Source organism: Otolemur garnettii, unplaced genomic scaffold (assembly GCF_000181295.1).
Source record: "Otolemur garnettii isolate 467f Iridium unplaced genomic scaffold, OtoGar3 scaffold00031, whole genome shotgun sequence".
NCBI lineage: Eukaryota > Metazoa > Chordata > Mammalia > Primates > Galagidae > Otolemur > Otolemur garnettii.
This window is the reverse complement of record NW_003852426.1, coordinates 10,439,273-10,454,049: the sequence shown is the minus strand read 5'-3', so window position 1 is coordinate 10,454,049 and position 14,777 is coordinate 10,439,273. Positions and strand designations below refer to the sequence as shown.

Below are 14,777 nucleotides of genomic sequence, written 5' to 3'. Positions count from 1 at the left end.
GCTCCCGAGCGCCCGCCGCCGCTTCCCTCCAGGCCCGGCCTCGCTCCCGCCCGCCCGCCCCGCTCTGACGTCAGGCGTCTTGGAGCGGGATATTTATGGCAAGGATACTCTGAATTTTCCCTAGGTAGAGTTCTGATTGCAGTTCCTCGGGATTTGTAATTTTCACACTTTGAGTCGGAGCGGAGGGGAGGAGGGGAGGCCGAGAGCAGCCGGCAGGGCGAGGTGTGCACACAATGAGTGTGGCTGTTTCCCACTTTGGCAAGGAGCCTTCTCGGGGCTCCCTCTGCTTGGGGGAACGTGTGAGGGTCAAGGAGGCAGAAATGGCCACCTGGGCAGTGGGTCCTTCCTCCGCTCCTCCTCTGAGTGACTGGGAGAGCCCTGTTCCTAGGCCAGCTTTCTGGGGCTGGACGCTGAGAAGTCCCCTCTCCCTCCTAGAGTGTCCCTTCACTGGACAGTTCGTCCAGGGAGGTGCTGGGCAAGACAGCAGAGAAATGAGGCACAACAGAACAGCTAATTAGGAGTGCTGGTCCACACCCTAACAACTTTTCCATTTCTTTTTTGGGAGTGTGTGTGTGTGTATGTGTGTGTGTGTGTGTGTGTGTGTGTGTGTGTATTTAAAGGTTTATTTTTATTAAATTATGTTCCACACTCCCTGCCTCTGTATAGCTTTCCCAACTCTGTGCCAGTCAATTCATCTTACTTCATTGCTTATATACATAGCATGAGCAGTTTACAATAGTTCTTATTCATACTTTAAAAATTGGTTTAATTTTTTTTTTTAATGTGATCATCAGTCTTCTTGACTGGACTGGAAATTGCCTTAGTTAAGAGCAACTAACTCTCTCCCCCATGGTTGATATTCCTCTCAGGGTGGGGCTTTGTCCGTACCTATTTCCTCTTTTCCCCCCATTCCCAGGAGTCCCTCCCTCTACAAGGACATGGTGTCCCCACTGGGTGGGCAGGTCCGGATTCTAGTGGTCATCTGTTTCTCCACCTAGCTGAAGATGCTTCAAGAAATGGCCTGGTTAAACGGTAGTCCTTCCAGAGAAAAAGAGCACAATGCACTGTCCTTCATGGTTCCCGGGGACTGGAGAATGAACGGACAATGATATACATGAGATTCAAGTTACTTCCACAGTCAGGTAACATGTGTGTTTAGTATTCAATTCCCCTTTAAGGAGAGGGGGCATGGATTATCCACAAATCATCATTAAAACACAACTAGAGTGACTTTTCTGTCGGTCCAAACAGGGTAGGAGTGGAGGTGTATTTTAACCACAGTTACAGTGCAGCAGGGACTCCAAGACTTGGAATGTGTTTACACCTTGGTTAGGGCTGGTTGCCAGAAGGAGCTCAGTCTTGGGGCCTCCTGGTAGGAGACAACCACATTGTTTTGATCCAAGCCTCAGAGGGCCCCAGTGCCCTGCCATCTGGTCGTTGTCCTCAGCATCATACCCCACTTCCATCCCCCTCCATCCTCTCTTGCATCAAGGCTCCACTGGCAAGATGAAGGAGACACTGCAAATTGGCTTTTAGAAACCATTGACAAACCCCTTCTCCTTTGCCTTCCCACTAAAGAAACGAGAAATTGCAATATTCACCATTCCAGACTCCCTCATAGGTCAAGGTAGCTATGAGACTCAGTTCTGACCAGTGAGGCTGAGATACAAAAGACAGAGGACACAGCTTGCACAAAAACTCTTTAAGAAAAGGTCAGAGTCAAATGGCACTCCTTCGACATTCTCCCATTTCTTCTCTCCTGGAGCACACAGCATCCACCTGACAACCTGGGGAATAAAAGCTACTCATTTAAGGGTGGTGGAGCAAGGAAGTAGAAGGAGCCAAGGTCCTAGATACCATCCAGAAGTGGCTGTATCTCCCTCTGACTTCCTGATAGGTAAGAAAGATAACCCCCTATGTGTTCATACTATTGTAATTGAGTCTTCTGTTATTCACAAACAAATATAATTTTACCAAATACGCTTTCATCATTCACCAAAATGTAATACTGGGACAATTACTGAGCATTACTTTCTAGATATGAAAATTATTTTTAACGTGATGCCTTGCATTTGCATAATTCTGTATAGTTTCCAAAGCCAATTCATCTGTATCTCCTCTGAACCTCAAACTTTGGAAATTATCACTCTAACCTTTTTTTAATAAGAAAAGAAAGCAGTATATAAATGCACAAGGTCGTTTATCAGCAAATGAGGAACTTTTGAGCTTAATTCTTTTTAATTCAATTCCATGTATTTTCTACAACATCTTTAATAACAAGCAAAAAAAGAAATCTGATGAACAACACTCATTTCTCCTAAGTCAGTGTGAATTCTATTTAATTTAACTAAGATGGAACAGATTGCAGGTAAATTCTGGAACTGGAAAGTGCCACAGTTCCTTCACAATCAAGTTCAGTCTTCTGTCTCTCCTTCCTCTGCCCTCTCCAGCTACCCCCGACATCCTGACCTGAGTCCCTGCAGACGTTCTTTCCAAGATTGCACGGCCTTTTAGAAGAGTCCAGTCCTGCCATTCTTTATTCTCACATTTTTAAATTTTTTTTTATTAAATCATAAACACATATATCATATATACATTAATGCATTTATGGGGTACAATGTGCTGATTTCATATAGAATTAGGAATGCTTACATCACACGGGTTAATATAGACTTCATCTTGTTTATTTAATTATTGTGTTAAGACATTTATACTCTATACTAATAGATCCAATATGAGACCATCTCTTTGTGGAGGTGCTCCCCTCTCCAGTGGATGTCTTCCCATCAAATCTTCCTTGTGTGGGTTATTTTACTGATTCCTCTCCTTCTGCTGAGATCTCAGCATTCCCTGAGATTTGGTCAGCAACCATCCTTTTTCTGAGCATCGTAGACATTCCTTTCATGACCTCATCCTTTCTTGCGAATGCCACCACATGCTTAATAACTGCCTGGGAAAGTCAACATTTATATCTACACCCAAGTCTATGTCCATTTTCCCCCCAACCTTATCCCTCTTTCCAGCTTTTTATTGTCTATATCTCTGAACATATGGCAAGTATTAAATAAATATGATCTATTTTTAACTACTACTACCAAAATAAAGGATACAGGAAAGTTACTAAGGCATAAGATTCATTTGAAGTGTCAGGAGCTACGTTGTAACCATCTTTCCTTGGAAATTACTCAATAGGCTGATCAAATTGTCCACAGTCATAAGAAAAAGTCATGTAATGAATAGAAATTAGTAGCAGCGGACCAAATAGAGATGAAGTGGCAGACTGAATGAGAAATAGAATATCTTCGTTAACTCCCTTTACAGGAGGGAACCTGTGTCTGTGAGAACCTGTGTACATGACTGACACTGAGTAACTTCATTTCAGGCAAAGAGAAAGATAAGATTAAAGATAGGGCCAGACTTAGAGGTGGTGGCTGGGAGAGGACAGGATGGGAACAGGGGAAGTGAGGCAAGGGAACAACAAAATTCTAGGCCTGGGAGAGGGGAGCCGCCATCCCTTTCCAGGTGTTCTTACTTAGATTCTACCAGGATGAAGAGCAAGAGAAGTTCCTAAAATATGTGGAACTCAGTGCTAAGGATCACTTTTTGAGGTTGGTGAGCTCTGAAGAGTTTATGAAGTGGAAGAGCCTCTCCAAGGTCATCTGGTTCCCCCTCTACTTCCAACCTTGCCGTTCACAAAGGCCTCCTGTAGGTGATCTTTACTATTTTCAAGACCACCAGTGAGGGATTTCCATCTTTCTTACCCTGCATATTCCAACAATGTTCCCTGACATCCAGTGAGGCTCTATGAAGCACAGTACCCATCTGGACAATTGTACCTGCTTGATGCAGGATCCTCAGACGGCTCATTAAGGTTGGCCCGGTTTCCCAAGCACCATGTATTTCCAGGGCCCAGCCGATCATGGTGAGAAATAGGCTTCACAAAGGTTCCTCCTTGCTCACTCTCTAGGACACGTGTGGACCATAGTAACACTTAGGAAAGACTTTTGGAAGAACGAACGAGATCTCCATGAATATGTCACCTGATCAATATCAGGCTCTCCAGAATGACATACTCCCTTGCCTGATTTACTGAGCCAGGCTACAGCACATGGTGAAAAGGACTCAAGGGTCAGAATCAAAGACCTTGGTTAAATCCCTAACTCCACCCCAACCGCTATGTGGCATTGGCACAATGGGGAACTTTCTCAAGCTTAGTTTTGGGGATGGTTAAGTTCATGTGTCAACGTGGCTGGGCCACTGTGCCCAGATATTTGGTCAGACCTTATTCTGGATATTTCTACAAAAATATTTTCTGCATGAGATTAATGTTTAAATGGTAGACTTTAAGCAAAACACATCACCCTCCATAATATGGATGGAGCTAATGTAATCAATTAAAGGCCTTAAGAGAACAAAGACTGGCCTCCCCTTCCCCACACCAAGAAGGGGGAATTCTGCCAGTTTGAGACTCAAACTGCAACTCTCTCCTGGGTCTCCAGCCTACTAGTCTACCCTGTGGATTTTAGACTCACCAGGCCTCCACAATTATATGAGCCAACTCCATAAAATCTCTGTGTCTTTCTCTCTCTCTCTTTCTCAGTGAAGACCATTTCATCTCAAAGTACTGTGTACATTTGACATTTGAAAGGTCAAATGAGGCAAAATTTCAAGATTGGGGAGGAAAAGGACCACCTAGAATTGTAGGTCTCTCTCATCCCACTTCTTAGTCATGATCAATCTGCTAACCCCCAGGCTCTGTTCAGGGAGGAGTCAAACCATTATTAAGGGTGCTGTTAATGCCTAGAAGGCAGAAGGCATTAACTCAGGATTAGGTCAGCACAGACATATCACACATCAGTCATTTTTATCATAGGTCTGATCACGGGGCTGTCCTACCTCTCTCCCTTATAATAAAAGATACAATCTCATTGTTCAGGACAGGAATCCTGGACTTCAGTTATCTGACAGTAATTCCCAAGGATACAAGCAAAGAGAAAAAAATCTCCATGGCTACCACAATTTTTTCCTGAAAAATAGCTATCGGTAGGACATAAACTTGATAGCACAGCAGTTTGAAGATAGTTTAGGTCTCATTGTCATGAGGTATAGCACTAATAAAAAGGCCTCAGAATATGGCATCAGAAAGATATTGTTTCTAGTTTCAGTTCTGGCTCTTGTGACTAAGAGCATTATTTCACTTCTCTGCAAAATATAGATTAATAGAAGAATTAATCCCATAGTGCTAGAATGAGGGTTAAATTACAGAATATTTGAACCTTACAGATGGCCATTGCTCTTACCTACCTTTTCCTCTCTTTGACCTCTTTCCTACCTCCACACCCTCAACACACTGTTCCCCTGTTATCTACTATTGAGAATGCACTTAACATTAACGTACAATTCCCCAGGTCCTGGCATTCGACTTTCTGCAAACGCCTTTGCCCAAAGTTAAGAAATCTTCCCTGGCTCAGATGTGAACACACCAAATAGGCAGCAATTGGAAAATTATCCCCATAAAGGCCGTCTCTTTCCAAGGAGCAGGGCTGCATTTTTTAGAAGACTTCTCAGGTTGTTTGCAGTGGCCTTGAGGGTCAACTCTGCTGCCTTGCCTACGTCAAAACCTTAAGTGTTTAACCACAAGACACACAATCCTGGGACATGGTGGCGGCGGTCTTCCACCCCCGCAGGGAGGCAGGCCATGCGTATGTCCAATCTGGTATGTGGCCTCCCTCAAAAGCCAGTAAGGCAAACTCTGGCCCACTGTACTACACCTGGCCAGATGTGGGATAGCATTATCACAGTGAGCAGAGTGCTTTAGTGGGTGGGAAATGATATGGAATTCTTTCTTGACACCCCCTAGAGTTTGACAACCCATAATTAAAGCCCAAGGACCCCAGGTTGGGGAAGTCATATCTGCTATAGCCACCAATGCTTATGTTATTTCTGGAGCCAGAGTACTTACACCATCGTGATCACATACAAACCTCCATTACAATCCAATTTTCAATAGCTCAAAACCCTTTGAAAAATAATGCTCAGGGCCAAATGTTCTAGTTAGCTTCAGAGTAAAATTGCATTTTGAAATCTTTAAAGGAGAAAATTTTTCCCACCTGATCCATATGCAGGGTAGAGATGCACGGCATGGGTGGCGCGCACACACACACTTTTCACCATTGAAAACTAAAACATTGCTTACAACGGCCACAATGTGTGACTTTGGGCTGCCAAATATATGTGTGTTCAACTGAGCAAAGACTCAGGAACTTCAGGAGAAGCATGACACATTTCATCATTCAGTGGTTTTGTCTTTTAAAGGAAACTATCTTAAAAATGGTAAAGTGATGATGTTAGGAATCTGTTCTTAATTACCACTCAGTAACTTGGCAATCTGTTTTATCCCATTCATTTCTTTTGGAAAGTTCTCAGCAACTTGTCTCTTTAGCTTTGTGTATACAATTACACACACAGATATAAAGAAAGAGAAAACCCACCCTGGTTACCCTTGGGAAGAGCACACAGGACATTGGCATGTTTAACACATCCTTCTGTGGGTTAAATACTCATAAGCACAGATTTTTCATGTACTGGGGGGTTTCATAAGCACCCAACAGGCTTGTTTGACTAGTGCTTATCTGTGTTTTGGGACCCTTCTGTGGAGACCTTTCTTATTTACTTTAAAAGAAGAAGAAGAAGATCCAAAGAAACCCTCCACTAACACTATTGTTGATTCAATTCAGTTAAATGCCAGACACTGTGGTAAGCCCTCAAGATGTAAGATGAGTAAAATGGGGTTCCTATCCATAGGAATTTATAGTCCAGTGAAGGGACCGCATAATCAAGCTTTACCACAATCAGGTTAAAATAAAAAGCAAAAACACACGAAACTTTCAGAATTCCCATGGTTGGAAGGAGGTGAAGACCATGCACATGGCCTCCCTTACGAGAGTTTTCTGGATGAGAAAGAAAATACCTTTCCTTTCCTCTGGCACCATCCAGGCCAATATTTCCAAAATATCTCCTAAATAATGGTTTGCCACAAAGGGGAGGGTTCCTTACAGTTCAACAAAAAACTATATATTCTACATGCCCCCTTGGAAACTCACAGTACATATTATCATATTGAAAGTTCTGAGCCTTCCTGCAGCCAAAGAGATCTGCCTAACTTTGCTTAACACAGCGTTCCTCAAAGTTATTTACTTGTAGGACCCATTTTTCACATAACATCTATGAACATCCCATAACTTTAAGAAACATTGTTTAGTCTGAAGACGACCAGAAGTCTCTAAAAATAAATACAAGTGTAAGAGGATGCTGAATTAGAATTTTTTAATAAGGCAGAAAGATACAATAGATAAGAAATTCCAAAATAATGTTTCAGGGTGAGAAACAGATTTTTCAAAAGGAAATATCTGGGAACAGTTTTATGCCTCTAAAGTCTCTTCCTATAAGGAGTTTATAAAAGAATTGGGAGTGTGGAGGTTGAGAAAGAATGTTATGAGGAGAATTTTTTTGAGAGACCTGCACTGAATTTTTTTCTCCACTCCCACAACAGGGAGAACTTCAGGAGGATGACTCAGGGACCTCACTGAGTGCTCCCTAAAGTTGGAAATTATGGACAGCATTGGACTCCAGCCTGGAAATCTAGAAGATAAGATACGCAGATGTTGAATTAATTTGGTGGTGGGTTAAAGGAGAGTAGTTGCTTTGTTGGCAAGGCTGGTAATCCTTGAGCTTGCCAGGACAAGAATTGATGCATGTTTCCTGAGGCCCATATGTGGGCCACATGAGAGAGGAAGTGAGCCAGGAGCTATTTTTAGATCTTACCCAAGAGGACTACCTGGATAAATTATGGGACCATAATATTGAGAGTTGTTGTGAAGTAGATGATTAGAAAACCAAGTCAAGTAAGGGAGAAGCAGCTGAAAGAAGAGAAAATACAACCAGTGTCATCGGGATTTCAGTTAGAGGAGCCCAGGTGAATAGCCCAGCTCTGAAGAACCCCCTGAAGATCTCACAAGGGAAAGAGTCTGATAAAGCCATTTTATAACTGTACCAGTCAAGTAAAAACTTCACTGTGGAAGGAGAACTTCTAGCTATGGCTAAGTAAGGAAGTCAACATACCTTATCCCCCCAGAGCAACTATAAATCTGAATATCATCAACAAAAACAACCATTTCAGCACTCTGGAAATTAACCAAAGGTATGTGACAATCTAAGAAGCATTTATATTTTAAAATATGGTAATCTTTGTATAAGAACAATGGAACTTTTTGGTGCTCTGGCTTGAGGCTGAATCAAATCATCGGTTGACCACTACACTATATAGCTACAAAAGTGACTCTTAGGAAGCCTAGCTTATAAATGAAGGTAAGAATATTTTAAAAACAAAACTGAGCTGAGATATCATTGTCTGTATGCTACAAATTATTTTACAGACTCAGCCAAGACAAGTAACAAAACAAATAAGCAATGAAACAACAACAAAAACCTTCAAGGGAGAAAAATAAGAATCCAAAGTTGTTATAACAGGTTATCTAAATTATCCAGTTTTTAACAAAAAATTACAAGATACACAAGCAGTAAATTGTGACCCATATGCAAGAAAAAAATGCAGTCTCTGCTGAGTGTCCTCAAATGCTGGACTTAGCAAAGACTTAAATGTAGTTACTATAAATATGCTTTATGAACTAAATTAAAGAATTAAAGGAAAGCACAACAACAGTGAATCAACAAATAGAGATTCCCAATTAGGCCACAGAAATTATTTTAAAAGAGCCCCTCAAAATTCTGGAGTTGAAAATACAACTAAAATTTAAACATTTACTAAAAGGGCTCAGGAGAAAACTTAAGATAGCAGAAGAAAGAATCAGTGCACTTGAAAATAGATAAATAGAAATTCCCAGTCTGAATAACAAAGAGGAAAAAAATTAAGAAAAATACATGGACACTCAGAGATCTGTGGAGAAAAATAAACTGGGCTAAAATTCATATAATGGGAGTCCCAGGAGAGAAGATAGAAAGAGACAGTGAAAACATTTGAAAAGATAGTGGCATAAAATTTCCAAAGTTTAATGAAAATCTTTAATCTGTTGATCCAAGAAGCTTAAAAAAATTCTACATGAAATAAACATAAATAAATTCACACCTAAACATATGATAGGCAAACTCTTAAAAGACACAGAGAAAACCTTGAAAGAAGCAAAAGAAAAATGACTTAAGGACATAAGGATACAGAGGATATCCTTGTGATTAGTGGTTGCCTTTTCATCTGAAATAATGGATCCAAAAAGCAGTGGAATGACATATTAAAGTGCTAAACGTAATGTTGTTAACCAGTAATTCTACATTCAGCAAAAGTATTCTTTTTAAATTAAGGCAAAATAACTCCTAGAACAGCAATCAAAATAGCACCCTTTAAAAACTTTCTTAACACACAAATAAAGCTGTCAAAGAGAGACAGGAAACATATGGGGAAAATAGCAAAATGGCAAATACAAATCTAACCATAAAAATAATTATATTAAATGTAAATGGCTAAAAACCCAGTAAAAAGGCAGATATTACTGGATTTAAAAAGGAAGAATCAAGTATAAGCTGCCCATAAGAAACATATCATAGGTTCAACGTCACAAATAAGCTGAAAGCAAAAGGATAGGAAAAGATATATCATGCAAACATAAGAGAATTGGAGTGACTATAATATTATCAGACAAAACAGACTTCAAAACTGAAAACAGTTTTAGGAAAAAAAAGGATCTTTCATAATGATAAAATTGTCAATTCATTAGGAAGATATAACAAATAACTATAGAACTCCCAAATTTATAAAGTAAAAAGTGATAGAATTGAGAGGAAAAATATAGAATTCAACAATACTAGATTAAGATTTCAATATCTGACTCTCACTAATTGTTCAGGTCGCTAGATAATAAATCATCACAGATATGGAACATTTGAACAACTCTATCACCAACTTGACATAACTCTGTGTGTGTGTGTGTGCGCGCGCGCACGCGCACACACATGGGTGCACTGTGGTTTGATTGTGTCCCCTCCAAAATTTAGATGCTGCCAATGTGATAGTATTGTTAACCTCTTAAAGGCCTTAGTCACCTCTTAAAGGCCTCATATCTTAATACTATTAGTATTAGATATATATGAAGCCTTTATCTTAATACTAATAGTATTAAGATATGAGGCCTTTAAGAGGTGATAGTATTGTTAACCTCTTAAAGGCCTTAGTCACATTTGTATTAAGATATGAGGCCTTTAAGAGGTGACTAAGTGATGAGGGTTCCTCCCTCATGAAAGGAATTAAAGCCCATATAAAAGTGGTTATATAACATTTGGCTAGCTTGTACTTTGCCTTCTGCTGTGTAAGGACACAGTGTTTCTTTTATCCAGAGGATGCAGCTGTCATCAGACCTTGGCCTGGTGCCTTGACCTTGGATTTTCCAGCCTCCAAAATATGAGAAAATAAATTTCTGTTCTTTATTAGTTACCTAGTCTTAGGTATAGCCATGTGCCACATAGTGACATTTCAGGAAACAATAGACAATATATCCAACAGTGGTCCCATAAGTTTATAATGCTATATTTTTATTGTACCTCTTCTATGATTAGACATGTTTAAATACACAAACACCATTGTGTTTCAGTTGCCTACAGTATTCAGTCTAATCAAATGTCATCCAAGTTTGTGCCCTGAAAGCAACAGGCTATATACTATACAGCCTAGCCTAGGTGTATAGTAAGCCATACCATCTGAGTTTGTGAGTGTATACTCTTTGATGTTCTAAAATGACAGTCACCTAATGATGCATTTTTCTGAATACATCCCTGTCATAGCAGCACAAATGGATGAAGATTGTGTGTGTGTGTGTGTGTGAGTGTGTGTGTGTGTGTTTTGGCTTGTTGTATGGCCTAGTATATGGTTTTTCCTGAAGAATGTTTCAGCTGTGCTTGAAAATCACATGTATTTTTCAGCCATTGGGTGACTACTTTATCATTAAGAAGTATATTCCCTATGTACACCATAGAATACTATGCAGCCATAAAGAAAGATGGAGACTATACGTCCTTCATGTTCACAAGGATGAAGCTGGAAAATGTTCTTCTTAGCAAAGTATCACAGGAATGGAAGAAAAGTATCCAATGTACACACCCCTATTATGAAATTAATTTAAACTTTTTATATGAAAGCTATAACCTAATAACAACCTAAGAATGGGGGGAGGGATGGGGGGGAATGGGTGGAGAGAGGGGTATTGGAGGGTTCACTTCTGTGGTTTATCTTACAAGGGTACAAGTGAATCTTTCTATGAGTAGAATACAAACGTTTTAACACAATAACTAAGAAAATGACATGAAGGCTATGTTAACCAGTTTGATGGAAGTGTTTTGGATTGTGTGTAAAAACACCGCACTGTACCCCAGAAGTGCATTAATGTACACAGTTACCATTTAATTTTAAAAAAAAAAAGTATATTCCTGGTGTCTAATACTAATGCTTATCTAACACACCTGGAACATTCTCCAGAAAAAGAAAAACACAATGCACTAGACCATAAAACAAGTCTCAATAAATTTAAAAAGATTTAACTCATACAAGGTGTGGCATCTGACCAGAAAAGAATTAAACTGTAAAACAATGACAAAAAGAAATATTCATAGGTTAGAAGACTCAAATAGACCTATATGTTCAGTTCATTCCCTTTAAAGTCTTGGCAGGGTTTTTTCTGGTTGCTTTGCTTTTTTGGCAAAGAATGAATTAGCAAGCTTATCTTAAAATTTATATAGAAATGTAAAGGACTTAGAATAAGCAAAACAAATTTGAAAATTAAGAACAAAGTTAGAACATTTATATTCATGATTTAAAAACTTACTATAAATCTACAATAACTGAGACAGTCTGTTGGAAATTCACATGAAAAAAAAATTAACTTAGATTGTAAATAGACTTAAATGAAAGTACTAAAACTATAAAACTTCTTAGAACTAAAAATCTTTGTGATCTTAAGTTTAGCAAAGAAATCTTAGATGACACCAAAAGCATAATCCATAAAAGAAGAAGTTAATAAACTGGACTTCATCAACATTTAAAATTTTTGCATTTTGGAAGATACTATCAAAATGAAAAGATAATTGAAATGAAAAGATATCCCATATATGGAGAAAATATTGCAAATTATGTATCTGTAAAAATATCTTACACTTCAATAAGAAGACACTCAATTTAAAAATGAGTGAAAGACTTGCATAGACAATTTACTAGAGAAAATACACAAATGATGGGTGGCACCCGTAGCTTAGTAAGTAGGGCACCAGCCACATACATGGAGGCTGGTGGCTTCCAACCCAGCTCGGGCCTGCTAAAACAACAATGACAACTGCAACAACAACAAAAATAGCCAAGTATTGTGGCAGGTGCCTGTGGTTCCAGCTACTTTGGAGGCTGAGGCAAGAGAATCACTTAAACCCAAGAGTTTGAGGTTGCTGTGAGCTGTGACGTGACAGCACTGAACCCAGGATGACAGCTTGAAACTCTGTCTCAAAAAGAAAAAAGAAAATACACAAATGGCCAATAAGCATATGAAGAGATACTAAAGTCACTAATCATTAGGGAAATGCAAATTAAAGCCACAATGAGATGCCTCTACATACCCCCTAGAATGGCTACAAACAATATCAAGTGTTGGTGAGGATGTGGAGAAACTGGAACCTCACACCTTGCTGATGAAAATGTAAAATTGGATAGCCCCTTTAGAAAATAGTTTGGATCTTTCCTAAAATCTTAAATACAAGTTTACGATTCAACCCAGAAATTCCTATTTTAGGAACAAATCCAAGAGAAATAAAAAGATATATCTGCACAAAGACATGCATGTGAATGTTTATTAGAGCATTAGTCATAATTACCAAAAACTAGGAACAGTCCAAATGCCCATCATCTGGGGAATGAATAAAACATGGTATATCCATATGACAGAATGCTACTTAGCAATGGAAAGAAATAGATTTCTGATTTGTGCCACAGCAAGGACGAACTTCAAAAAAGAAACCAAAAAACTTCAAAAAAATTGTTATACTAAGTAAAGGAATCCAAACATGAATTACTATGTTGTTGTCTTATATCATTTATAGGAAATATTTGGAAAAGGCAAATTTGTTGAGACAGAAAGCAGATCACTGGCTGCCTTGGATGGTAATCTGCAAAAAAGAGAGAAGGTTATCTGCAAACAGGCCTGAGGAAACTTTTGGGGATAAGGGAAATATTTTAACAGAGTTAAAAATTATGATGGTTGTACGACTCTGTTAAGTCTACAAGAAATCATTGAATTATACATTTATAATGGGTGAATTTTTATGGTACGTCAATTAAGGTATGAAACCCTGTTCTATCCCCCCTCCCTTTTTTTTTTTAACTTAAATCATTGCTGTGTACATTAATGCAATCACAGGGTACAATGTGCTGGTTTTACACACAATCTGAAATGCTTTCATCAAACTGGTCAACATAGCCTTCACGACACTTTCTTAGTTATTGTGTTAAGACATTTATATTCTACACCTAGTAAATTTCACATGTACCCTTGTAAGATGCACTGTAGGTGTGGTCCCACCAACTACTTTCCCTCCACCCATCCCTCCCCCACTCTTCCCTTTCCCCTTCTTCTTGGGCTATAATTGGGTTATAGCTTTCATAAGAAAGCTATAAATTGGTTTCATAGTAAGACTGAGTACATTGGATACTTTTTATTCCATTCTTGAGATACTTTGCTAAGAAGAATGTGTTCCATCTCCATCCATGTAAACATGTAAGAGGTAAAATCTCCATTTTTTCTTTAAGGCTGCATAATATTCTATGGTATACATATACCACAATTTATTGATCCATTCATGAGTCAATGGGCACTTGGGCTCCTTCCATGACTTAATAATTATGAAAAAATATGAAACGCTTCACGAATTTGCGTGCCATCCTTGCACAGGAGCCATGCTAATCTTCTCTGTGTCTTTCCAATTTTAGTATATGTGCTGCTGAAGGGAATATGGAACCCTGTTTTTTAAAAACACACACACAACTTTCCTGCCTCTCCTTCTTCCTCACAATTCCAGTCCTGGGGAGAAGGGTGAATGGGGAGAAAGTTAAGCCAGAAAGAGAGGATACAAACCACATCCTTTCCCCAAAGGTGGGCACTTAGACTACAACCAATTGTAGCCAAGGAGGAGGTGAGCATAAGAGAGTCAGAGAAGAAGGAAGTTTTATTCAAATATGAATTGAAGTGCTAATTAATACACAAGGTTGGATATGATATGTTTTGCTCCCTAACATGTTTGCAGAACTTTTCTATTGCTTACTAATGAAGAGAAGAGTCACTGGGCCTGCGTTTTTACCTAGTAGCTGGGAAAAGATGCCCCCCACACAACACACACGGATGTGAAAGGACAGCAGGAAAAAGAAAAGTCAAGTCAGTCTTATGATCATCACCCTTGAAACCTAATTTTTCAACCTCTGGTTACACAAGGATCAGAAACAAAACAGCAAGAAGACAAATTCATAAATGTAATGTAGATTCAAAGTGGGGAACATAGAAGTTTGAACAGTATCTTTTTTATCTTGCTTTGAGTCGTGGCTTGATTTCATAGCTGCATGACTTAGGGAAACCTGTCTAATTTCAAATTCCTTATCTTCAAAATGAGTATAATAATATCTACCTCAAGGGGTTCCAGTAAGGATTAAGTGGAATAGTGGATAGGAAAGGATTTTTGAGAGA

General features: G+C 39.1%; 1 non-coding gene across 1 annotated transcript; it reads right to left on the bottom strand.

Moving 5' to 3' along the window:
* Positions 1–13,946: 13,946 nt before the first annotated feature.
* On the bottom strand, positions 13,947–14,053 carry LOC111725107. Its single transcript, XR_002773252.1, has one exon. It is a non-coding gene; the product is annotated as a U6 spliceosomal RNA (small nuclear RNA).
* Positions 14,054–14,777: the final 724 nt, after the last annotated feature.